General features: G+C 38.3%; 1 protein-coding gene across 28 annotated transcripts in view; it reads right to left on the bottom strand.

Annotated features, from left to right (window-relative positions):
* Positions 1-24,913, bottom strand: part of LOC307189655 (uncharacterized protein) — a 2,229,222-nt gene that overhangs the window by 1,578,053 nt on the left and 626,256 nt on the right. For 3 of the 28 annotated variants that reach the window (XR_013829290.1, XR_013829291.1, XR_013829265.1), the window contains exon 1: positions 14,881-16,189. The exons of the other annotated variants lie outside the window; for them this stretch is intronic. The gene's annotated coding sequence lies outside the window, so the exon portion shown is untranslated. Of the gene's footprint in view, positions 1-14,880; positions 16,190-24,913 lie in introns of those variants that run through there. 28 annotated transcript variants of the gene reach the window in all.

Raw genomic sequence — 24,913 nt, 5'->3', positions numbered from 1 at the left:
GACAACTTACAGTGGTAAAAAGAACGAATCTGAATTTGCAGTCCTAATTTTGGGCGTAATTGTCTTGTTCTCATGTGCAAATCCTTGAGTTTGTCCTCTAGGGAAGAAAAGCAGTGCCCACTACAGACTTCCTGAATCTAGTCTACAGGATATGAATCATGAAGGGCCTTAGGAAAAGCAATTATCCTTAAGATAATTGCTTCTATGTGAAATGTCTTAAAACTGTCATCTGTGTACATGGACACACTGCTATATTTAAAACAGATAACCAACAAGGACTTACTATACAGCACAGGTACATTAAATAACAACCTAAATGGGAAAAGAATTTGAAAAATAATAGATACATATATATGTATAACTGAATCACTTTGCTGTACACCTAACAAAACACTGTTAATCAACAATACTCTAATATAAAATAAAAAGTTAAAAAAAAACAAAAAAAACTGTTGTCTGTAACATAACAGAGGTGAAACGTCCTGTTAAAGGAATTCCTTTCTCTGCATTCAGGGGTGGTGGGGGCTCCAAGAAGAGTGAATATGATCATCATCATAGCATCAGGTGGGGTACAGGGTTTACATGCTGCACTGAGAGTAACTACTGGGAGGGGGCAGGCTGAGGGTGCCCTGAAGGACTAGGAGAAACACAAGGCACTGAACACTGAAGGATGGTCTTCCTGATCCCGAAAAACCTAGAAGTCCCCTGAGGCCTGAGAGATTGGAGACATAGCCCCAGATAAAGAAAGTAACAGAGATTTAGGAGTGGGGAGAAAATCCCAAGTTCCACTATAGTAATCGGGAATAATGTGGACAAATATTTTCTGTAAACTTCTAAGAGTCTGAGACATGATGCAGTTCAGTTATCAAGGGGGGACTTCAGTTCCACCATTTCCTAATGATGTCCCTTACTTAAGTCTCTCAATTTTGCCTTTTCTAGGATGGAGCATGACCTAAATGAACAGCAATTCCTACAGAAAAAGGTTCCTAAAAAGCTTAAATTTATCAAATACTACTATTTATTAAACACTATACTAAACACTGTGTATATATACATATGGTATTATTCAACACTTAAACCTGTTAGGTAGCTATTATTATCCTCATTTTACAGATGAAGGGACTGAGACACAGAAAGGTTAATCAATTAAACACACAATTAACAAAAGGAAAGTCAGAGTATGGACTCAGATACATCTCACACAAAATCTGTGCTCTTAACTAAGTATGCTTACATTTCACCTGGAATAACTAATTATTATTCAGGGCAGACTTATTGCTCTAACACCCAAAATCTAAGTAGCTTAACACAGAAATATTATTGCTTATTCACATCACAGTCTAATGGCCAATGTGTGTGTGTGTGTGTGTGTGTCCACGAGTGTGCGCAAATGTTTTGGGAGGAGAGGTGAGAAGGCCATTGGCCCATTACAACTATGACCCACTCTCTATCACCTTTGACTTCCAGGGCATCTACAGAAGGAAAAAGAAAGGAAGAATTATGTGAAGATCATTTTAATGCAGAGGTGGTGATGTCACTTATACCCATTTTTCATTGGCCTAAGGTCAGCCCTATGGCCCCACCTAACATCAAGGGGCTTTGGAAGCATGTAGCTGTGAGCACAGGAAGAGCAAGAGATACACACTTCCGTCACCAAAAACAGGGGTTACATAGTGAAGAAGTTAAAACAAGTCTAGAGAAGTGACACCATCACACAACATTATTATTCACCAAGAATATCTCTTTCCTATGAAAAATCCATTTCATGCTTGTCTACTTTGGTAAATCGCAAAATTGAGTCTAAAATTGGTTAAAAATGAGAGTGATCACAAGAAAATGAAAAGGCATTTGATGCTGATAATCAGAGGCTGGCACGTACCCAGATGTTAACATAATCTAATTCTAGTTCATGATCATATCTGTGCCATTTATCTTCTTGGAGAATGGGTACTCATTTCTTGCACACTGTTCTTATCCTGATAAATGATGATTTTATTTTCCAAATATAGGAAAAGTTTCACAATAAATACTACTATAAACGATATCCTTTAATATTTAGTCCAAACTAGGCAGCATTTAGAATATGTGTCATAAAATATCAGAGCAAAAAAACAAAACAACAAAAAACAGGCCTTTCACACTTGCTATAACCACTGAATCCTAACACTTAGGCAACCATTCAACAAATGAAAGATTTACCCAGATAGTTGTTTTTATACCCACCACAGAGCAAATCAAATGATTTGAAAGGGAGATAAATGTAAAGTTTATTGAGCTTCATAATTGTTATATTAGAATAATTTTCTCATATATTAGAATAATTTTCTCATTCATAAGAATTTATATTCATCTTCAACAATATAAGAAAGTATCTTGTTGATGATTGGTACATTATAATAAATGAATCATCAAATATTTTTCTTTCTCATAAAATTCCATATTCATATTTAATGGCATCGCTTAAAAGATCACTGCAATGTACTAATGGTAAACAACTTTTTAAATTTAAACCTGGGGAAGTGCGATTTTGTAAAACTGTCAGTATAGAGACAAAAAGCCACAAAAAGAAGAATGGATTAAAAGACAAATACAAAACCTAGAAAAGGAACAAATACTGGGACCAATACGTGAAACTGTTGCATTTTATTTTTTTATTCTAGTAAGCAGGGTCCAAAGACTCTGAAAACTATATAGAAGCCATTGTTTCTTTTTCTTTATTTTTCCCACCACGGCGGAGGGAGGGGAGATAGTGGTTTTGAGTTTTGTGTGTATTTTAATTTTTTATAAACATACAATAACAACAAACAACTCAATGAAAGGATAATGGCATGTTGGTTAAAAAATTAGATTCTCTGATCTCCCACTTTCTGGTTGTGTGATCTTTGAGAAGTCACTGAATCTTTCAGCTCAATTTACCTGTCTGCAAAAATAGGGATAAGAAGAATAGCTAACTTATGGGAGTATTGTGAACCTTAACGGTAGTGATACATACAAAGGACTTGTAATACAGCAGAGGACATGGATGACCTCAATGCATGCATGTTATTAGTATCATCATTAGCTACTGTTATCACCCAAAACATTAACTACATCTGTTTTTCCATCTACCTCTTTTTGTTCAACATTTGTTCACATGGCATTAAAGCAGAAACTTGTGTTATCCAAAACACTTAAGGAAAACAAAAGGTGATAGTGAGTAAAAGGTAATATACCTAGGAGACCTCTGGATAAACCCTACAGGTTGCATTCCCTTTGGTATTATGTCATAGCTCTAACATGATCTGTAGGATTGGTGTTTTCAACAATATTAAGTCTGGAACTGTTGAAAAATCTGTAATTGAGAGAAAAACAATTGAAATATATGCAAGTCTCAGAACTCTGAGCCCAAAATAACAAAATATAATTCTGTCGGGAAGGATGCAAATGAACATCTCCAGGGATGCATAAATAGTAATAGATACTCAATGAGCAGAAAAGATAGAAAACATTATTACTGAATGATTCCTGGGAGTGTTAATGGCAAACAAATTAAATGTGAATTTATACTGGAAACATGAGAGCTACAAAGAAGGTAGTGAAATGCTAAAGGCTTAATAGCAGCCAAGTACTTATTTTGGTTGAAACAACTGATGGGATCCATGATGATGCGATTATGAACAGGCAACTCTGTTTTCTGAGAGGAATATCCACCTAGAAAGAAATCTCTAAGTAGGATTCTTTTTGTGGAGGGTGGTGAAAAGAACTGGTAAAAGGCACAGTCTGATTTACCAAGAGATTCACTGGGAGAACATCAGGAACCACTCTTGTTGGAAGAGAAGAGAGCATAGTAGAGAATCAAACAAGATGATGAAGGGAAAGTAAATTTAGAATGTGTTATGTAAAAGAAACATTCTTAACAAGACTCGCTATATCCAGTTTCCCAAGGAATGAAATATAAATTAATCCACTGAACTGATTGCAAGTTTGGGTGAAATATTACCTGGGAAATATAAGTACGGGAAAACACTGTTTTACTAGGGAAATAAAGTGTCTTTTTCTTGAGAGTGAAACATTACAGAATATACAAATGACCAAAATAAGAAGAAAATCCTGTGTATTATTATAATCTACTTCACAATGATAGTTTTCATTATAAAGATGGCATTATCAAACTTTTGGGTGAAGGTGGTGGTGAGTGAGAAACCCTGCCTTTGCCTTCCCCCAAAATCGCCATAAAGTATTTCGATTTCATTATTTCATATCTTGTTTCCATCCATCTGTGATACTGCCAGAGCCACCACCTGACCCAAGCAGCTTTCACTGTGTCTGCTGTACTCCACTCTGCTTTCATGTCTCTTGACTCCAAAGTAGGTTATAAGTAACAGCCTAATTTTTTTTTTTACTTTAATTACTTCTTTACCACTAATTTGCCCAAGTCTGTTAATGGCTTTAATTTACAGGTAAAGGTCATACACTTCACAGTCACAAAAAAGGTATTCCATCTCAGGTAATTCTGGTTTTAAATTCCATATTCCTATCACTACCATACTTGATATCTGCATTTATTTATTATCTTCATAGTTCTGGAATAATCAGTATTTTTAATAATAGGCATCAACACTTATGGAGCTCTTAGAACTTGATATGGAGTGCTTTGCATACACTTCCCCGCCATCCTTTTCAATCAAATCTTTATCTTAGCTTAAGGTCCACTTCAAATCCTAGGCCATACTTACTATACATGAAAGTAATTAGGAAACTGGATTTATAATGTAATATAATAAATATAATATAATCTGTTTTGTATCTTCTCTGGATTAAGACAGGAAATAACATATTGGGTTCCATGAGACTTCCTCACATTGCTTAGATACTTCTTAATGTAGAGAGGACTTCAGATAGTTAATCAATTATAATCAGGAGGAGGATACATAGAGCAAAGCTGGGCTTCCAGATAAGATGCTCATTAAACTTTCAGCACTTTATTAATTTTACTTGAACTTCCCATTTAAATATTCTTTAAAAAATAAGGGATTGAAAATTTTCATCAGTGTAGAAATATCTATAAAACCTCAGGAGTCTTTTCTACTAACTGAAGTATCACAACAATAGGGCCAGAGAGGCAGGAAGTGGGAAACATTCACATACTTGCTCAACTCAGTACCTCAAAACCAGGGACCTGTCAGTAAAAGGCAGAGGGAAACTATGCTCCTACATAATGGAAAGAATAGAGCATTTTGGCTGCCCTAAACTGCTGTTGGGGATGCCCTTTCTGAATTCATTTATTTATCCATTCGAGGGGTTATAATTTCCAATAACAAAGCACAGGAAGATGCAAAACAGAATAGGTAGGAGAAAACCACATCATTGGATTGAACAACTTTATACAAAGAGAAACAAGAAAGGGAATATCTGTGGGTAGGTGTATTTAAAAAGCTATGTCTTTGTTTTTGTTTTTGCTTGGTTTTTGTTTATTTGTTTTCCCCAAGCATTGTTTCTCGCAAAGAGCTACACACCTCTTACAATTGTGGTAGAATGAATTCCTCTCTGTATTCCTCAGATTATCCAGAAGAAAGATGGGGATAAAAATCTCTTCTCTGTCATGAAGAATCACAGTATAAACATAAAGGTATTTGGTTAGCATTTATACACACATACGGATTTTCTGAATTTTGATCTGAGAGAAAAATGAAGAATTCTTACCAAAAATGGACAGAAAGTAAGAAAAATAAAAGGTGACAAATTCACCCTGTTTATTAGAAGAACTGGGATAGGAGGTGAGGAATGTTATATCACCTACGCAGATGGATCATGGCTTCCTAAAAATATAAATATATATATGTTTAAGATTGAGTTGTATTTTTTCAGTCATTTGTTTTGAGCATATCTACAGCTTTGTAACTTTATTTTGCCAATGGCAAATGATCCTCCCAAAACTGGCCTCAGGTTACTGTCTCTTTAAGAAGCATAAGGAATGGCCTGGGTACTGTAAAAAATTAATAAACAGAAATCTCAATTAAATAGAGACCAGATGGGGGTGGGGAGCTCTCACACCCTGTGACCAAAGCAGAGCCCAACAGGAAGCAGACAGACTCTTCTTTCCTGGCAAGGACTCAGCCAATAAACAGCCACGGACTTGGTTTACTTTAGCCCTCCCAACTTCCTTTTACCCTTTATTAAAGAGTTCTCCTTCCCGTGCTGTGTGGGGGACCTGCATGTAGCTTGATGTGGCCGCAGAATCCAAACTGCAATTCTCTGCTGATCCGGAATAAACTCATCTTTGCTGAAGAAATATCTGACAGTCTGTTCAGGTCAACAGTATCAAATGAGGTTTCTATCTCTACCTTTCCTAAATTTCTACAAGTAGTCTCATGGACCTCATTTCCCAAATTCCCTTATGCTTCATTCCACATGAAGGCACCATCCAGTACCTTTGCACTGGAAAATCATGATTCAGCACAAAAGTATTCAGCCTCCATCCCTTCCCTCTCCCTAATAGCTAAGATGTGGAAACAACCTAAGCGCCCATCAACAGAGGAATGAATATAGAAGATGTGGTACATATATAATGGAATATTATTCCACAATGAGAATGAACATCCTGCCATTTGCAACAACATGGATGAACCTTGAGCACATTATGCTAAGTGAGATAAGTCAGAGAAAGACAAGTGCTGCATGATATCACTTACATGTGTAGTCGAAAAAAAGCCAAATTTGTAAAACAGAGTAAAATGGTGGTTACGAGGGGATGGAGGTTGGGGACAGGACAGATGTCATTTGAGGGCACGAACTTTCAATGAGTAGTAAATGAGCCCTAGAGATAAAATGCACAGTACAGTGAACACAGACAACACTGTACTATAATCCTCAAACTTTCTAAGAAACTAGAATTTAATTATTCTAACCACTAAATAAGAAAGGATAATTATGTAACATGATAGAAGTATGGCTACAATGGCAATCATATATATATATATATATATATATATATATACACACACACACATATATATATATACACACACACACATATACACATATATATCAAATTAACATGCTGTACAACTTAAATTTACACAATGTTATATGTCAAATATATTTCAATTTAAAAAAAAAGTATTCAGGTATCATCAGTACATATATCCAATTCACTGCGTCTTTAGAATTCTTGTTCATTGAAAGTTCGGTAGCTGACTAATGTGGATGTCCAAGCTCTCACTCCCTGCCCATTTATAGGGAACACAACAGCCTAATGTAACCAAGAAAAACGACTTTTTCCTGTTTGGAAATCTGGTCCCATTGAAGTAGTACCATAATACTGACATGCTGTTGCCTGATTTTCTGAGCCTGTGAACTTGTGCTCAATTATTTTAACTAGGATTTTAACTAGATCTCTGTTCCTGAATTGCTCTCCTAATCAAATGTCTGAAGATTCAAGTCCTCAATTAGTACTTGAAATCTGTCTCATTCTTGACAGTCTCCCTTCCTGATATCTGTCTCCAAACCCTCTTTGACATCTTACATCTTGTGTCATGTGAGTAGCCCACACAGATCCTAATAGCCTTTTATTAAACTTTAGGGTAGGGATCATTTTTCTTAAACAGGATTAAAAAGCTCTATAAATAAATGGAACATATTAACAGCATACTCTATTGATTAAATGACATAAATAAGCTGAGGATTAAGTGAGAAGCCTTTAATGACATCCAGGAGAAAAAATAGGTGCCAATTCTCCATGTAATGACTGTCTCTCTTGACATTTACTTGTATCACTAAGGGAAGACACTCTCATATTTCCTCCCAATATTAGCAAATTTCTACTCTCCATAGAAGTCAGCTCTGAAAAGCCTTGACAAATATTTAAATAGCTATAGACATGGAAGTAGTTAGACACAATTTAAAAGTCTGCCTTACCAGGCACCCCACTATCCATACTATTAATCCAAAATATATCTCCATTGCTCTCTTTCATTGATAGTTTTCATCAGTATAGCATTTCAGAAGGTCTTTGTGGGGTTTGTTTGCTTTTGCTTTCTACTTATTTTTTCTAAATTGGCATTGATATATACCTTCAACAGCTCAAACCTACAAAAAAAATATCTGAAATACCAAAGAAGGAATCAGGGAACGAACTCAGAAGGAGGAATGACGTGCCTTTGATAATTTCTATGGAATTCTGGTCTTGGTGCCTTTTCAGATTTTCCTTCCTAGCTTTATCCCTTTGGTGACAAAGAGCAACCACTCTTTCCAACCACTCTGATTTAGAAAGTTAGGCGTTGATTTAATAACCAACAGACTTTTCATTACTTACAGGAGAGAAAAAGAAGTCTCGAAATTTCTGGTTGCTCATTCCAAATAGCTAGAAGAGATAAATTCACAACAAGGGGGTCATGAAACTGTGTGAACTTACTGGATTACTGAAGTGTAATGATCTGGGCTGAAACAATTGAGGTAATAATATGGGAAGACATAGTTAGAATGGATGTTAGATCATATTTAGTCTTAAATATTTGGTTAAATAAGCATTTATAGTTACGTCTTCTACATGCTAGACATTTAACTATGCGTGCACGTATGTTTACTAGGTTATGTGTAGGTTACTTTGCAATGAAAAAACATTCAGTTCAACCTCTAAAATGTCCTAGGACATATGTAAAGAGGATATTATCCACCTTAGTGATGCTTCAGGAACTCAAGATCACTGGATTCCAAGTTCATTATTCAACTCTCATCATTGTTAATCAATCCAAAATATGCACAAGTGATGTCCTCATCATCAATAGACCATGTGAATAGATTCGAAATTAATGCATTAAGAATAATAAATTCTCAAAGGGCAATGTATTGATTTTCACATGTTGATGTGTTGGGGATGCCTCCACCTCACCCCCATCCCCCCAAAATATTTAGTGTTACTATGTGGTTTTAAAATCTTGGGTTATTTTCTTCAATCAGTTCTTACATTTTTCTTGACTTCACACTATTTCTCAGAGATTTTATCTTTATTGCAATATTAGAGCATCATGTGCATATATCACAACTGTCATAGCCTGTATTTCATGAGCACAGAATACGAAATAAGGTCTTGTGTAGAGGCAGATTAATTCGAAAGTGGTCCCAGGGAGCAAGAATGAGGGATGTAAGGAAGATAAGGAAGCAAGATAGCCAATACAAAAAGGTACTATCTAGTGGGCTATGTCTGTGAGCAACTAGAGTGTTTGATCCACTCAGGACTGTTTAAAAAAAGAAATGACAGGCCCAAAATGGAGTCAGTTGTGCTAAAAGCAAGACTTAATACCTAACCTAATTACAACTTACCCAGGAATGTAACCCTAACTGGTCAATGTGGCATTTTCTGGTCAGCACCAATGAGGTTATCTGTCACATGGGCTCTCACCATCCCCCAAAAGAAGATAAGGGAGATGACCTCACTGGAAATATTTTTTTTCTGGTTTATGACTTCCTTATCTTGCCTTTAAAAACCTCTCCCTTTCTGTAGTCCTTTGCAGCTCTCTTCTAGTTGCTAGAGGGGATGCCGCCTGATCCATGAATTATTCAATAAAGCAAATTAGATCTTTAAAATGTACTTGGCTAAATTTTTGTTATTTAACAGGGCCTCTTAAGAGCCTAGAGAATGTGTTACAGATTTATGTGTCGCTTCTTCTCACCTGTTGTTTAAGAGCTGATCCATGAGGCAGTAGTTCCCCGAATTTTGGAGTCGCACATACGTGAGTGCATCAGCTCTTTGTCAGAGTCATATAAACTTCTGGAAGGGAAACATTAGGATCTCTACATATTTGAGGCAAGGTGCTTAGTGTAAAGATGTGGAACCCTATGGGGAACCTTAGAGATATGACTGGCCTCAGTGGCCAGGCTAAGAACATAAGCTGTGTCTAAGAAGTATCCAATACAAAAACAGAGCCATGGACAGGTGATGAATGTTTGATGTTTACACCATCACAGACCAAAGATAATTCATATTACAAAACAGAGGAAGAGAACGTGCAGCTTGCCTGTCCCCTCACTCTACTCCCATGTTTGCTGCTATCTCACTGTTGCATTGACACTGAACAAGACAAAAATGTTGGTGCATCTCTCTAAACCTTCCCTCAGAAATATGTCCTCTTTTTGTTTGAATTATTCAGTCCTTGATGAACACATTTCCTATAAATATGTCGTCCATGTGGAGAAAGGAGTTGGTAGAATTTTATAAAATCAGATAAAGAAAACATCAATTTGATGCATGAATTAACCCAATAATTACTAACCCTCTGCTTCCTCCTGCATTATGTGAATCTGGCTAGGAATTACCCTGGGGATTTATGCCTGTGGATGCCAACCACTGTAAGAAGCTCCATAATAAACTATAAATAAAATATGTAAATTAATTTTGTTGAATTGCATTTAATTCAAAACATTCCTAGTGTATATGTAAGTGGCATAGTGATATTCTATAAATGCCAGAGAAATTCCTGGCAATCCAAGTTGTTACTGTATTCTATGCCTAATGCTTGCAACGATTCTTATTCATCCAGGCAACATCTACATGCAGACTATAACAAGCAAGCAAAGCTTTGTCACTCCTCTGATTAAAGGAATTGATCTGACTTTAGGAAGAGTGACTTTAATTAGCTGTGCAAATGCCATTAATTCCAATTAATCTTCTCACACTGTCAAGACAAAAATCCTGGCAGAAGATAAATTACAGCAAATCAATATAGCCCTTGTTTTTACCAGGAACAGGTGCTCAAGGAAAGAGGAATGTCATTAATGAGTGTCTATATCAAGAAGTATTTAAACAAGATGGTAATTCAATGTGAAAAGCTTCTAGATGATTTCTTATATCCTATTTATATATCCCTTAATTGTTTTCAATTGGATAGGAAATATGTACCCTAGAGATTTTGAGAATTATTATTATAATTCTAGGGAAAACTAAATTACAAATTCAAATCATCTTTGCTACAGTAGAAAATACAAAGATTAAGACATATGTCCGAAAACATTATACTCTCCATGTGTTTTTAGTTCAAATACAAATACAATTGGTTAACACGGTAGCAATGATTAATAATTATTATATCAAATCAAAACATCAAGTAAAATATATATGAGGATAAAGACAAAGTTAAAGTAAAAACTTTCCAGATGTCAAAGTCAGAGAGATTATCCATGTGAACACAGAATATTGAGAAAAAAAATATATTTTTAGGTGATACATCATATTCTCCAAGCTCTGATTTCAATTCTTACCAACTTGCCTCTCATTCATTTATTCTCCAGTCTGTCTGTTTTTTCTCTATTCAAGAGAATATACTAAACTTATTCCCACCATCAAGGCCTTTACATCTCTTTTCTTCTATCTGGATCTTTTTATGACCCTTCCAGAAAGCATCTCTTTTTATGGAGACCACACCATCTATATACATTGACCCCCACTCCCCCAGCCAGCCTGTCTCTTGGTGAATTTGTACTTACTATTTAGCACTTGTCATACCTGAGATTGTTAGTTTGCTCTATAGTTCTTCCAAGCGCTGTGAGGCTACCCTGTAGACAGAGGCTCACCACTATATGTTCTGTGCCCAGTGCAGTGCCTGGACCACAATGGGTACCCCATGCATAAATAAATAGTAAATAAATGACTGACTAAACTATAAGGACAGACACATTCTAAAAAGTAGTAAATAACCCTGACTGGGGTGTTATAACACTGGGGCCAGGATCCCCAAAGCCACCTTCAGATTTGATGATTTGCTAGAAGAACTCACAGGACTCAGGATAGCTATTGTACTCATGATCACATTTTTTTTATTATAGTGAAAGGACAGAGATTAAAATTAGCAAAGCAAAAAGGCCCATGGGGTGAAGTCTAGGAGAAGCCAGGAGCAAACTTCCAGGTGGCCTTTCACAGTGGAATAGTATGAGTAGTACTTTTCCCAGAAGGGATGTGTGAACAACATAGTTGAAGAGTTACCAAACAAGGGAAGCTCACGCAGACCTCCATGTCTAGGATTTTTATTGGGGGTGCAGGCAGCGCCCACATGACTGGCCTCAGATACTCAAACCTCAGTCCCTGAGAGCAAAAACCGGTGCACACCATAAATCACATTGTTTAGGATAAACTCATCTGGTCACATGAAAACACTCTTCTCAGGCAGCATATTCCAAGGGCTCAAAACTTATCTCTCAGGGGACAGCCAGGGGCCAGTCCTAGAGAAAAGCCTTTCTTTGCAAAGGGCAGGTTTTCAGCAATCCAGAACTACTGGTTAACCCTCTCCGGCACAACTTGCTTGCCATGTGTGCACCTAACTAGCTTGAAACCTTCCCTGATTATCTGAAATATCCTGTCGCAGAGCCCCTAACAACCTCATTTGCTGAAGGTCTGATCAGATTCATCAGACTCTAAGCCTTGGGGACATGGGGTCCCAGGGGAGTAGGCCTTCTGTTTTGTCCCTAAGAGAAGTTAACTTTGCAATTTACCCTCGACCTACTTGTTAAAATATTTATCTCAATCTTCCCCTGACATTCTATCATTTGCTTGTTACTCCTGACTGAAACTGAGCACTGCATCTAGGCTTCAGTACCTTCCCACCACCTTACCATCCTTCTCCATCATCACACCTACTTATTGGGTCTTCAGTTAGCCCTCTCTCCTGGTTTCTGCTTGTGATCATCTCATAAGTTTCCTAGCCAATATCACCTTCTAAACGAACCAAAAAATTAAAAAAAGGCAAAATAACAATGACAACCACAACAAAAATCCTCTTCCTTGAGTAATTATTTTGCCTCATGTCTTCCCTTTGCATGGAGTTTCCCCAGATGATGTACATTTCCTGGCCAGCTCCTCACCTCCCACTCATTCCTCCACCTTGAGCACTCTGGTCCCCTTCTCTGCCTCTGCACTAAAGTGGTTTTTACCAAGTTCACCAAAACTCTCTAACTCCCAAATCTAATTACCACTTCCCCATATCACCTAACATAATTTCTCTCCATGCTTGACTTTATCGACCAGTTCTTCTCTCAAGAAGCTCTTTAATCCTCCGATGTCCCAGAAACCAGTTTATTCTGGTTCTTCTCTCCTTCCCCACTAGCATCACTACCTACACACTCTGCCTTGGCTCTATCCATCCTTTCTCAAGACTCCTTGTGTGGTTTCCTCACTTCCAAAACAGGAATAATAATACCTATTTCACGGGCTTATTGTTAGGAATTAGTGGGGGAAAAAAACCTGAGAAATCACTTAACATATCATTATCACCAAATTGATGTAATTATCACTGGAATCCCATGAGTTCATAACTTACTGGAGCCAAACCATCTTAAAACACATAATTTATTTAATTATCAATATAATTTCTCTATTCCCTAGAAACTTAGATCTTATATAGTCTTTGTAATGTCAGTTAAGGCTATATCTTAAAATAGCAAGAACAAGGCACAACAAACATGAAATCACTTCTACATCACAGATCAGTAATGGAAAGAGAGAATGTTGGGGAATATTGACTTTACGTTGTTGATCAACCTCACTAACTGATCGTTTGAGTGAGTGATTGATTATAGCTGTAAGTTCTTCCAGGAAAAGTAATTTACGTAAACCACAGAACAGCTGGATAATGAATTGCAGTTCTGAGAACTTGTTGGGAACACATGGTGTGTTCTTCAGGACCACGCAGAGCTCTCCTGCTGAATTTTATAAAAAATGATGAAAGTTTTCAATTTATGAGGAGATGTTTTTCCTTAAAACTTATACTTAGCATTAATACATTTATACTAGTAATTCAAACAGGCAAATAGAGGAGCTGCTTTTGCTTTTTATAAGAATTTAGGACATTCATTCATTTAGTATGTATCAAGTACTTTCTAAATCCTTAACATCAGAAGTATGTAGTACGTGTAGCACTGGGAAACACACAAAGACAAACCAGAAATAATTATTTCTTTTTTTTTTACATTACCTAATTCTTTATTTTTCAGTGAATCTATATAAAGCTTCAGCTTTTCCTTATTTGACTCTACTGACTCTATTGATTACAAATTATATATTTACATTTATTCATCTGTGTGAAAGACAAGAGGAATAGTGTTTCTTTTATAATGGCACCTAAGTCAATCATTATTTCCAGTTACTCCATTTATTTCTATTTACACAAATTAATGTTGGCATATTATATGAGGAAACCAGTGTGTCACTTAATTTATCTAGAAGGTCATATTTTTATTCCCTAAATTGGGATCATTCGTTTTAATTTTAAAAAGAGAGAGGTCAAGAAATCTGATTGTTTACACCAAATGTCATTCATTCATTTGTTTCTTCAATACTGTGGGAAGTCAATGTAACTAATGCAGTAGCCTTAATTTTAAAGCTAAAAAAGAACAGATCAAGAAATATATTGACTATAGTTAATAATCCCGTATTGTACACTTGAAATTTCCTAAGTTGATCTTCCCCCAACACACACACACAAACATAACTCTGTGACGTGATGGACATGTTACGTTAATTAGCTTGATTATGGTAACATTTTCACAACATATACCTGTATCAAAGCGTCATATTGTACACCTTAAATACATGCAATTTTTATTCGACAAGTATACCTCAATAAAGCTGGGGAAACACTATGCTATATGCTGTGACTCTAAAGGGACTTCTCAGGTTCCTGATGTTCACTCCCTTGTGGAATCCCATGACCGCCCTTAAATCTGAGCCTTAGGGCCCAGTTTCCTTTCCCACCAGAGGTTTTCCCGCCAGAACCCTGTGGGCACTTACTTGCCTTGAATTGGAAAACGGTTTGCATTTACACCTGTAAGCTTACTCATCCTTTTAATGCCTGCCAAGTTTTGGAACGCAATTTTCAACTCTTTAAGAAATGAAAACGGATTTTGTTTTCCTACCTTGGTGTGAGCACCTTCGGCCCAGGCGCTGCGGCTGTGTGAGCGGCCGGAAGTCCTGGCCAGGAGCGCGGGTCTCAGCCTGCGGCACGTTGGGAGTGGGAGGCAGGCAGGCGCTGAGCCCTGAGAGGAGCCGGGTGTCCTCGGCTCGCACCGTGTCCCTGTCTGCGGCTCAGTCTGTGGGCGGGGGACACTCCCCAGCAGTCCCGGTCCGTCATCTCAGGAGCATCTCCGCTCCACCTCGGAGCCGAACTAAAAAAAGCCTTCCCCGGGGCCGGCCGAGGCTGTGACCAAAGCTGTGGTGGCCGAGGCTGTGGTGCTGTGGCGGCCGAGGCTGAAGGGCCACCAGCAGGCGACGCCCGAGAAGAGCAGCACCCACGGGCCCCCGCTGACCTACTGCTCCTCAAGGTTCAGGTCCAGGAAGTGGACGCAGCACTTCCGGGGAAGGCAGCTTCCGGGCGCGCGGGGTGTGGCGTCTCTTCCGGGAGCCCAGCCACTGCGCAGGCAGCGTTCTCTGTGAGGCGCCAGGCCAGCCGCACCCGAGGGAGCGCTTGGTGGCTGCTTGGCTTGCTTATTAACCGTGGGCTGTAGCAAAGTGATGGACGCTGCTCAGTGCTAATACTTCACCTCAGACTCCATCTTGCTAGCAGACTGCTCTAGAAAATCTTGGGGGGCTTAAAGAAGCGGTGGCCGTGTGGGGAAAGACCGTGTGGCCAGTAACTGTGGGCTGCCTTCAGGAAAGGCTGGTGGCCTCCAGGAGCTGACGGCTCACTAGGCGCCGAAGGTGCTTCCCGTCAATAGCCAGCACGAAGCTGGGGCCAGCCATCTCCGTGAGTCTGGGAGTGGACTCTTCGAACCGTGGAGCCACAGGCGGGAGGGCACCTCGATTGCACCTTCGTTGAGACCCCAATCAGAAGACACAGGTAACCCTTGCCTGGCCGCCGGACTCCTAATCAGTTTCCTTGTATCCACCTTGTCACCAGTAATTTTTTTTTTTCCTATCAGCATCTGCTAGTGTTGGAGGGTCTCCTGCGGGGGGGGGGGGGGGGGGGGAGCAGCCGTGGCCCACCACAGGGACAAGGACACTGGCAGCAGAAGCTCAGGGAAGCACCCCCGCAGCATGAGCCCTCCTGGAGTCCGCCATTAGCCCCACCCAATGATTATTTCTTCAATTAAAATTTTTAGGACTTACCAACATACGTAAAGCTCAATTTGTATTTCCCAGACAAGCTCACATTGGTCTCTGTTCCATCAGAGAAACTGAGACTGAAAACATCTATTTCAAAGTTATCAGCATATAAATGGCATTTAAATTATGGAGGTAGATGAAGTCACTGAAGTTATTATGATAAGTGAAGGGATAATAAAAATGGGAGTGAACAGAATACTTTGTTAGGCAGATGAAGATGAAATCTCAGATAAGATAAAATGGGCGGCCAGAGAACCCTACCAATGAGAATGCCCAGCTGTGTTTAATGCCACCAAAAGCGCAAGTAAATGAGGACAGAAATGGCTCATTGTTTTAACTGTGTGATGGCTATCTCTTCATTACAACTAAAATCAATTACTCAAGTGATCAGTCAGTGCAGTTTAGATGTTAATGCTCTCAGAGTTGTTTTGTTTCATGTTTTAACAAAAAAGAGCCCTAAAGAAAGAGCTGCAACTAAGGAGCCGCCTGCTGCAAATAAGACCCAGCACAAATAAATAAATAAATACAATTTTTTTTTAAAAAAAAGCCTTTCTACAAAAAAAAAAAGAAAGAAAGAAACCAAATCGCAGGGGATTGGGTGGTGAACAAGAAATGAGGAAGTGGGCACAGAGGCTTGTATGTGAAGAAAGGAAAGTTTGCAGGGATACATGGTTAGATGTGTGTTTTATCATTATCTTTATTATTAAACAATACATGAAAATGAGATTCCATCTGCATTTCCCTGGAAATTCATCAGTCGCTTTAATCCATGCCTCACAGAGATTGTCACGTAATAGGCAGACATTATAACAGCCCTATCATGTTAATCGTTTCACTGGTTCCCTTGTAGCAGAACCACACTGCAGTCGTTCCTGACTCCTATGTGTGTTTACTAGATATTACTTGAACTTGGAGTGACTGTTTGAAAAACTCTATATTGTTCATACTCTTGTGTCATAAATGTCATACTCAATCCTACCACTTGTTTGCTTAAAAAAAGTCCATGAAAGAGGGTGTGGAGAAAAGGGAACCCTCTTACACCGTTGGTGGGACTGTAAATTGGTGCAGCCACTATGAAGAACAGTATGGAGGTTCCTCAAACTAAAAAGAGTTGCCATAGTATCCAGCAATCCCACTCCTGGGCATATATCCAGACAAAACTATAATTCAAAAAGATACATGCACCCCTATGTTCATAGCAGCAATATTTCCAATAGCCAAGACATGGAAACATGTCAATGTCCATTGACAGATTATTGGATAAAGAAGATGTTTCAGATATACATATATTTACACACACACACACACACACACACACACACACACACACACACACATATACAAAATGGCATATTACTCAGCCATAAAAAAGAATGAGATAATGCCATTTGCAGTAACATGGATGGACCTAGAGATTATCATACTAAGTGAAATAAGCTGGACAGAAAAAGACAAACACCATATGATATCACTTATATGTGGAATCTAAAATACGACACAGATGAACTTATCTACAAACAGAACGAGACTCACAGACCTAGAGAACAGACTTGTGGTTGCCAAGGGGGGGGCAGGAAGGGAAGGAGTGGGAGTCTGAGATTAGCAGATGCAAACTAGTATATGTAGGATGGATAAACAACAAGGCCCTACTGTACAGCACAGGGAACTATATTCGATATCCTGTGATAAACCGTAATGGAAAAGAACATGAAAAAGAATATATACATATATGTAGAAATGAATCACTTTGCTGTATAGCAGAAATTAACACACACTGTAAATCAACTATACTTCAATCAAATGTTAAAGAAAAGTTCATGAAGAAGAAGCTTTTGGGGAAGGCTTGACTGCCCTTTTGTAAACATGATCCTGGTGTACCAACTGGAGAGTCCAGACGGGCATCACCGTCTGGGGAACCTATGGCTGAATATGTGCCACCTAATCACCATATTCCCAAATTGGAATAATAGTAATATGAAACAAGCATATAACGCCTCCTGAATGACAGGCACTCCTCCCTGGCACTCTGTTATTCATTTAATCATCACAACAACTTTGTTAAGCTGGTGCTATTATAACCCCTATTTTATAGATGAGGAAATTAAAATTAAGTAATTTGTATATGATCATATTAATAATAATGGCACAGCTCAGAATTGAATCTGGAGTCTGGATGCCACACTGTATTGTCTCTAGATAGGCTGTAATGTGGCTGTTTTTAAATCCTGTCTCAGCAAAATGACTTACCCTGTGTGGAACAGAGAACAAGAAAGATGACAAAATCAAAGAGTTCCAGTTGAATCCCATACTAGGGTCAAGGTTGCTGATGTAATATGAGAAGTTGGAGGGAAAACTGAATACCCTATGCATACTTTGAATGGATATCAACAAGGTTTGTTGTAACATAATTCCCCCAAATGAAATGCCATCAGACTGTATTAAGCTGTATGTACCAGGTGTGAATTCACTGAACCTGGAACCAAGCTCTCTGGTCTTACACAAATGATCTAATTTCTATGAGCCTCAGCCTTCTCATCTGCAAAATGGGAGAAATAACTATCCACTAACCCTCTGGAGGTGGGGATTATCACCAAATCATACTTGTCCATTATCTTAAGGATGATGCTTCAGGTTCATTAGTAATAAATTGCTTTAAAATAAATGTTATGATGTTTTTGAGAGAATTCATAAATTATTTTTGTGAGTGAGGTTTTTAAAAAACACACCTATAAAAAATAAACCTAGAAAGGTGGAAATATGCATACAGTACAGCCTAGCAAAGCCACATCTGCTATGGGAAAACTTTGTTATGGTACATAGCAGGCATAAAATTCAAATGGCACTGGTTTTTTTTTTGCAGTACGCGGGCCTCTCACTGTTGTGGCCTCTCCCGTTGCGGAGCAACAGGCTCCGGACGCGCAGGCTCAGTGTCCATGGCTCACGGGCCCAGCCGTTACGCGGCATGTGGGATCCTCCCGGACCGGGGCACAAACCCGTATCCCCTGCATCGGCAGGCGGACTCTCAACTACTGCGCCACCACGGAAGCCCTAATGGCACTGTTTTGATTAACAATAAAATAGGAATACAACATAACTTTGTACCTTACTCAGGAAATGTTATGAAACACTCAGCCATACTGTATACTGCCCAAACGAATAAATTCGATGTAAAAATATCAAAAGAATAAATCTAAAAAAATGTTGAGTGAAACAAGTTAGCAGCAAATGCATACATGCAGTGTGATAATACTCATGTGTGTCTATCTCTACATACAATATAGCAAAATTACACACAAAAAAGCTAAGGAATAATACATGATTTCTTCAGAGACTGATTCTTTCTGGAGGAGAAGTAATTACTGGGAGGATTGGTGAAAATGGAGTCTGACACTTTAGGTGAATTTGTAGCATTTTCTTTTTTGATACAGAAAACACAGCTCAACCAATTTTAATCAAATACTTTTGTCTATATAAACTAATAATGAGAGCATGGGTATCTGTTATATTATTCCCTGTTCTTTCTATATGTTTGAAATATTTTGCAAGTTAAATAACTATTACAAAAATTATCTAAAAGATACTAACAAAGGCATCTGCTATAACTGTCCTATTAGTGATTTATTTAACACCTCAAAGTTAACATTTTAACTTACCTAGATATTGTCTAAGATATTTGCAGGAGAAGAAATCTCAAGCCAGTGGGAGGTTGTCCATAGTCACTAAGGTTCCTTCAGTTTCAAAAATAGATGACTTTATGAAATAAATCTTAGAGAATCCTTTAAGCCAAGTTTAGTTTGCAAAAAAATGGGAAAAAAAAGTCTTTTTTAAACTCTAATGCATGTGAAACTCTAACAGCTTTGGCCTTTTTGGGCTCTGTTAGTTACAAGATTGTTTTGTTCTCATATTAGGAAACCAATACAGCCACCTACGAAATGATGAGCACAGTGGACCAGTCAGTATTCTGCCTCCATGATGCCCAGGGATACCGTTAACCCTTTCTGTGCACACCTGCCCTGAATTTTATGTGCCTTGGGATTTTTTGCTTCTAATGACCAGCATCTATGACTGCCCTCAAATGGCTGCCCTGGCCTGCTGGAGCCACTTTACCTACTCAGGCAGCTAAAAGTGCCTGGGAGTCCACTCTCTCATGCCCATGCTGGGGCAGCCTCGGCCAATGACTGGATGGAAAGTATGAAAGCCCAGCTCCTCTGAGAAGAAAGGCTGATGAAGCCTAATTTGCACTTTAGAGCTCCCCTAGGGATCAGACTGGAGCTGAGATTTTTACCTAAATTAGGCCTTTGTTTGGCCTTCCCCCACCCCACCCCCGTCTAGGTTCTGCTTTCTGCATTCTCTTATTGTTTTCTCTCATGAACACTTAATACATTATTTGCTCACAAATCCTTGTTTCAGGGTCTATGAGGCAACCTGGCCCAAAGCAACCATTAATGAATTTATTCTTTTTTCATTACACTTCATACAAAAAAATCATCATTGTCAGATTTGTCATTCAAATCTGAGCATCTCCAAACTCCCAAGGACTCCTCTTTAGGTCTTAGGCAAAAACAGGGCTTTGAGTAAGAAATAAACACACTTCAGTAAATCTCAGTAAGAAACAGGATGGTCCTTTAAGACCCCTTTGTCAGAGTATAATATGAAGAGATGAAGTGGGGTTCATTGTCCCCCATGTTATCACAGACCACTTTACAGGTTTAAATTCTGAGCATTCCTTTCCAGCAGCTCTTGGAAAGAGATGGCAGAAGCCACAGGGCCAGGTGGTCCACTGTTGTGGTGGGCAGGTGATGTCAGCAAGGCTTGGCAGACACGGTGGTATTAAATGAAAGCATCAGAAGTGCCCGGCAATTGTGCTGACACATTGCCAAAGCAACAGTGCACACAAGTGGCTATGGTACTGGTGCCCATGAGAGGCAGAGATGCCTGGTGGGCAGACATTTCCCAGCATAGGTAACAAAAGCAATGTCTGACAGATGCCATGTGGTACCTGACTGGGCTGGTCTGAGAGCACCTGTGAGTGATTCTTTGGATGAGGATTTTGCACAGGGCGGCAGGATGGCCTGATGAGTGGCAGGCAAGGGCCAGTGGAGTGGGAAACTGTTACTCAAGCCCATGCTGAGGGCAGTATAGGGAAACAGTCTATGCTTAGAAGGCCTGTCATAAGAAAGGAAAGAAAAACAGGGTTTGAAGCCCATACTCACAACTTTTTTTAAAGCATAAGACAAAAGATGACATTGCTTTTGAGAAGTACTTATACTTCTGAGAATGAATAATGGAGAGATGACTTGAACTTAGTCATCAAAGTATAGAAAATATTTAATCTGGGAAAAGGAAAAAGGGATAATTAAAGGATAGATATAGAGATCACACACATCAAAGGCCAAGTTGGATCAAAAGTCATAAATGTGATCAAAAGTCATAAATGTGAGCGAAATAATATGATTTTCTTTGTTAATGTTTAATGTAAAAGATGAGTTCGAATTTCTTGAAGTTTAGGAATGAGTAGGCAGGAAATTCATAAGGATTCTGGATCACACAAAGCTTTTTCTTTGGGCCAAAGAAGACACAGCTGTATCTCAACACACTCTTCTACTTCCTCTTCTTCCTTCATAAATGGCATTTTTGGATCATTTCAAATGGAAAAACAGGGATTTCCCTGGCGGTCCAGTGTTTAGGACTCTGTGCTTCCGCTGCAGAGGGCCCAGGTTCGACCCCTGATCAGGGAAATAAGATTCCACATTCCACGATGCGGCCAATAAAATGAAATAAACAGCTTGTCAAATGACAGAACAAAGTGCATTAGGCATACTGCAGCCTGAATAGAGGAATGCGACTTTCTATTGCCCTAATGTAATGTCACCCCACTGTTTTGAATTAATGGCTGTATTATAAAAAATCATCCTTTGAAAAATAATAGTGGTTGTTTCTTTTTTTTTTTTTTTTTTTTTTTTTTTTTTGCGGTACGCGGGCCTCTCACTGTTGTGGCCTCTGCGGAGCACAGGCTCCGGACGCGCAGGCTCAGTGGCCATGGCTCACGGGCCCAGCCGCTCCGCGGCATGTGGGATCTTCCCGGACCGGGGCACGAACCCGCGTCCCCTGCATCTGCAGGCGGACCCTCAACCACTGTGCCACCAGGGAAGCCCTGTTGTTTCTTTTTAAAATCGGATTTCATTCCACTTGCTAATACTTCTATACAGAAAATAAATATAATTCACAAAAGCACCTGTTACTCTTAATATAAATTTCATTGAAATGGGTGTATAAATTGATGGTGAGTAAAACTATGCCTGGCCTAATTTCCATCCTATATCCCTCATTTATCAATAATTACTAAAGACTCTCTATGTTTTAACATATAACTGTCTTATTCTCATTTTGGAATTGTTTCTATAACATACAGCAATTTCAGAAGTTGCATGTGGTCTTATGCAAAACTGTTTAAAATATAGTGTTTCCTTATGGTCTCTCTTAACAAGGGACTTTTGCTATCCAATTGGAATATGCCTTCTGGAGATGTGTTCTGTTTGGAAATTATGAAAATAGAAATTGTTCAGTTATCAACTAAAATTCTTACACCTAGGTTCGAAGTGTCCATACATTCTGAGAAATTATTTACTAGATTTTCAATAGTACCCTGACAATAAAACTTTCATAATACTCTTTTGTACTGAAATATTAAGTACTGTCCTTTCAGACATAATAATAGAGTGGAAATTCCATTACAGAATATGTATTGTAACATAATTATGATCAGATCTTCACAACGACAAATAGAGTAAATGTCTTCCAGAATTCTGTCAGATATCTATTCTGATATTAGTACCTTAAACACAGATTCCTTTGTGAGTTTTTGGCTTTAAAAATGAAAGCATGAATATGTTGACTATACAACATGGGCCCATTAAAAGAGTACGTTAACATACATATTAAAAATATGTACTTTTCAATAGAGTCAATGAAAACACTACAGCCAATCATCATTTTAAACAATAAAATGATGGCAATTTTTCCTTTCTTTCATCAACTTCCTCTCACCTAACATTTTCCATGATTCAATATGCCTTAAAAATTATCATTTCTACTTGTCATGGGTCAGAGGGTTCCTTCCTAGTCATTGTTTCAGGAACTTTTATACATTTCCTGAGCACCCGGTTTAGTTTCTGGCTCTCAGGCTCTCCCAACCTAAGTCAAAACCTTTTTTAGTAGGGAGGGCGGGAGAGATGCTAGAAAAACTTAAATTATTAGACTCCTGTGCCACTTGGGAGACAGAATTGTGTGGTATTTTTATACTATACATTTCCCATGTCACAGGCACCCAACTGAATCCAGACCCTGGCTTGTTCAGAGAGGTCTCACCAAGCTTTCTGAGTTTTCTAGTGGCTCTACTTCTCATATGTCCCCAGAATTCTGCCTCATTGAAGTAGAGGGGTCGGAAGAGATACTATGCAGTCTAGTAAGCTGCATCTTCCTTTGATATTTACAAAGTTGGGCAAGTTTCACTTTATTAAGTGCAGCAGTGAATTGCCTGAAGTGATGTGATATGAGAGACAAAGTATCCTGTGGTTAGAGAATGAACTTGGCTGTCACACGGATGAGGGGTGAATTCTTATTCTTCCATTTGGTAATTTTGAACTTAAAAATTGCGCATATCAATGACTCCCTCACCAGATACACCAACCTACAGCGACTGTTTCATTTTGCAGTCCCCCATATCACCAATTACCATATTATGCAATCATATACAATCTGAAGCGTCAGTTGTGATGATTAATGGAAAGCAGACATATTGTGATGGCTAGTTTTATGTGTCAACTTAGCTGGCCCCCAGTGCACAGATATGTGGTCAAACATTATTCTGGCTGTTTCAGTCTATTGCAGGAGTATAAAATAAACTTGTATTGAATTATACTCATGAAGCAATATTGCAATCACTTATTAATCTTTTTTAAAGTTCTATGAATTCAAGTCATTATGTTATGCTACAGAACGTCAGGATTGCCCAATCTAGTGTGCTGATTTGCTTATCACTTTTAAATTACTTATACTTGAATGTAGTATTTGATACATAAGATCCTATTTAAGTGAGAGTAGCAACAAAATGCAGAAATAAAAATAATGAGAGCAGCCTTAAGACACCACAAATTTAAAATTTTTAAATAAATACTTATGTTTTCAAATAAAAATTTTCATTTGACTGAGAGTATTAGCATTCAAGTTAATATCACAGTTTCTACCATAAAATAAATATTTTTTAATTAGTGTGTATCTTGGAATAATCAAAAGATTTTTATAATGGGCATTTAATATTAAAATAAGATTTGGAAGAAAAAATTTTATCTAGTTAAAAGGATCACATTAAATGTGACTTGTGAGAAAGTGAATGCAAAATAGATAAAAGAATCAAAAGTGTTTCACTATCTTAAATATTGACTTTTAATACTTTGAATTACTACAGCTTAATACAAAATGCATTTAATAAGGACATGTATACATCTCATTTAAAAAATTATTAATGGCAAAATATTAATGTATCTATGCATTTCAGTGCTTTATTTAAAGCTAGAATTTGAAAATTATGTAAAACTACTTAACATATTAAGGTATTGGGCACTGGAGAGTCTGCATGGATTGCCATAATAAATTACCATGGAGTGTCTTCGGCAACAGAAATTTATTTTCTCACAGCTCTGAAGACTGGAAGTCTGAGGTCAGGGTGCCAGCATGCTCAGGGTCTAGTGAGGGTTCTCTTCCTGACTTACAGATGCCCCTTTCTCACAATGTTCACATAACTTTCCTCAGTGTGTGCATGTGGATAGAGAGACAGAGAGCAAGCTC

This window comes from Stenella coeruleoalba, assembly GCF_951394435.1.
Source record: "Stenella coeruleoalba genome assembly, chromosome: 7".
Classification (NCBI taxonomy): Eukaryota; Metazoa; Chordata; class Mammalia; order Artiodactyla; family Delphinidae; genus Stenella; species Stenella coeruleoalba.
Note: the sequence above shows the minus strand (reverse complement) of the source record. Positions and strands in the feature narration are given on the sequence as shown.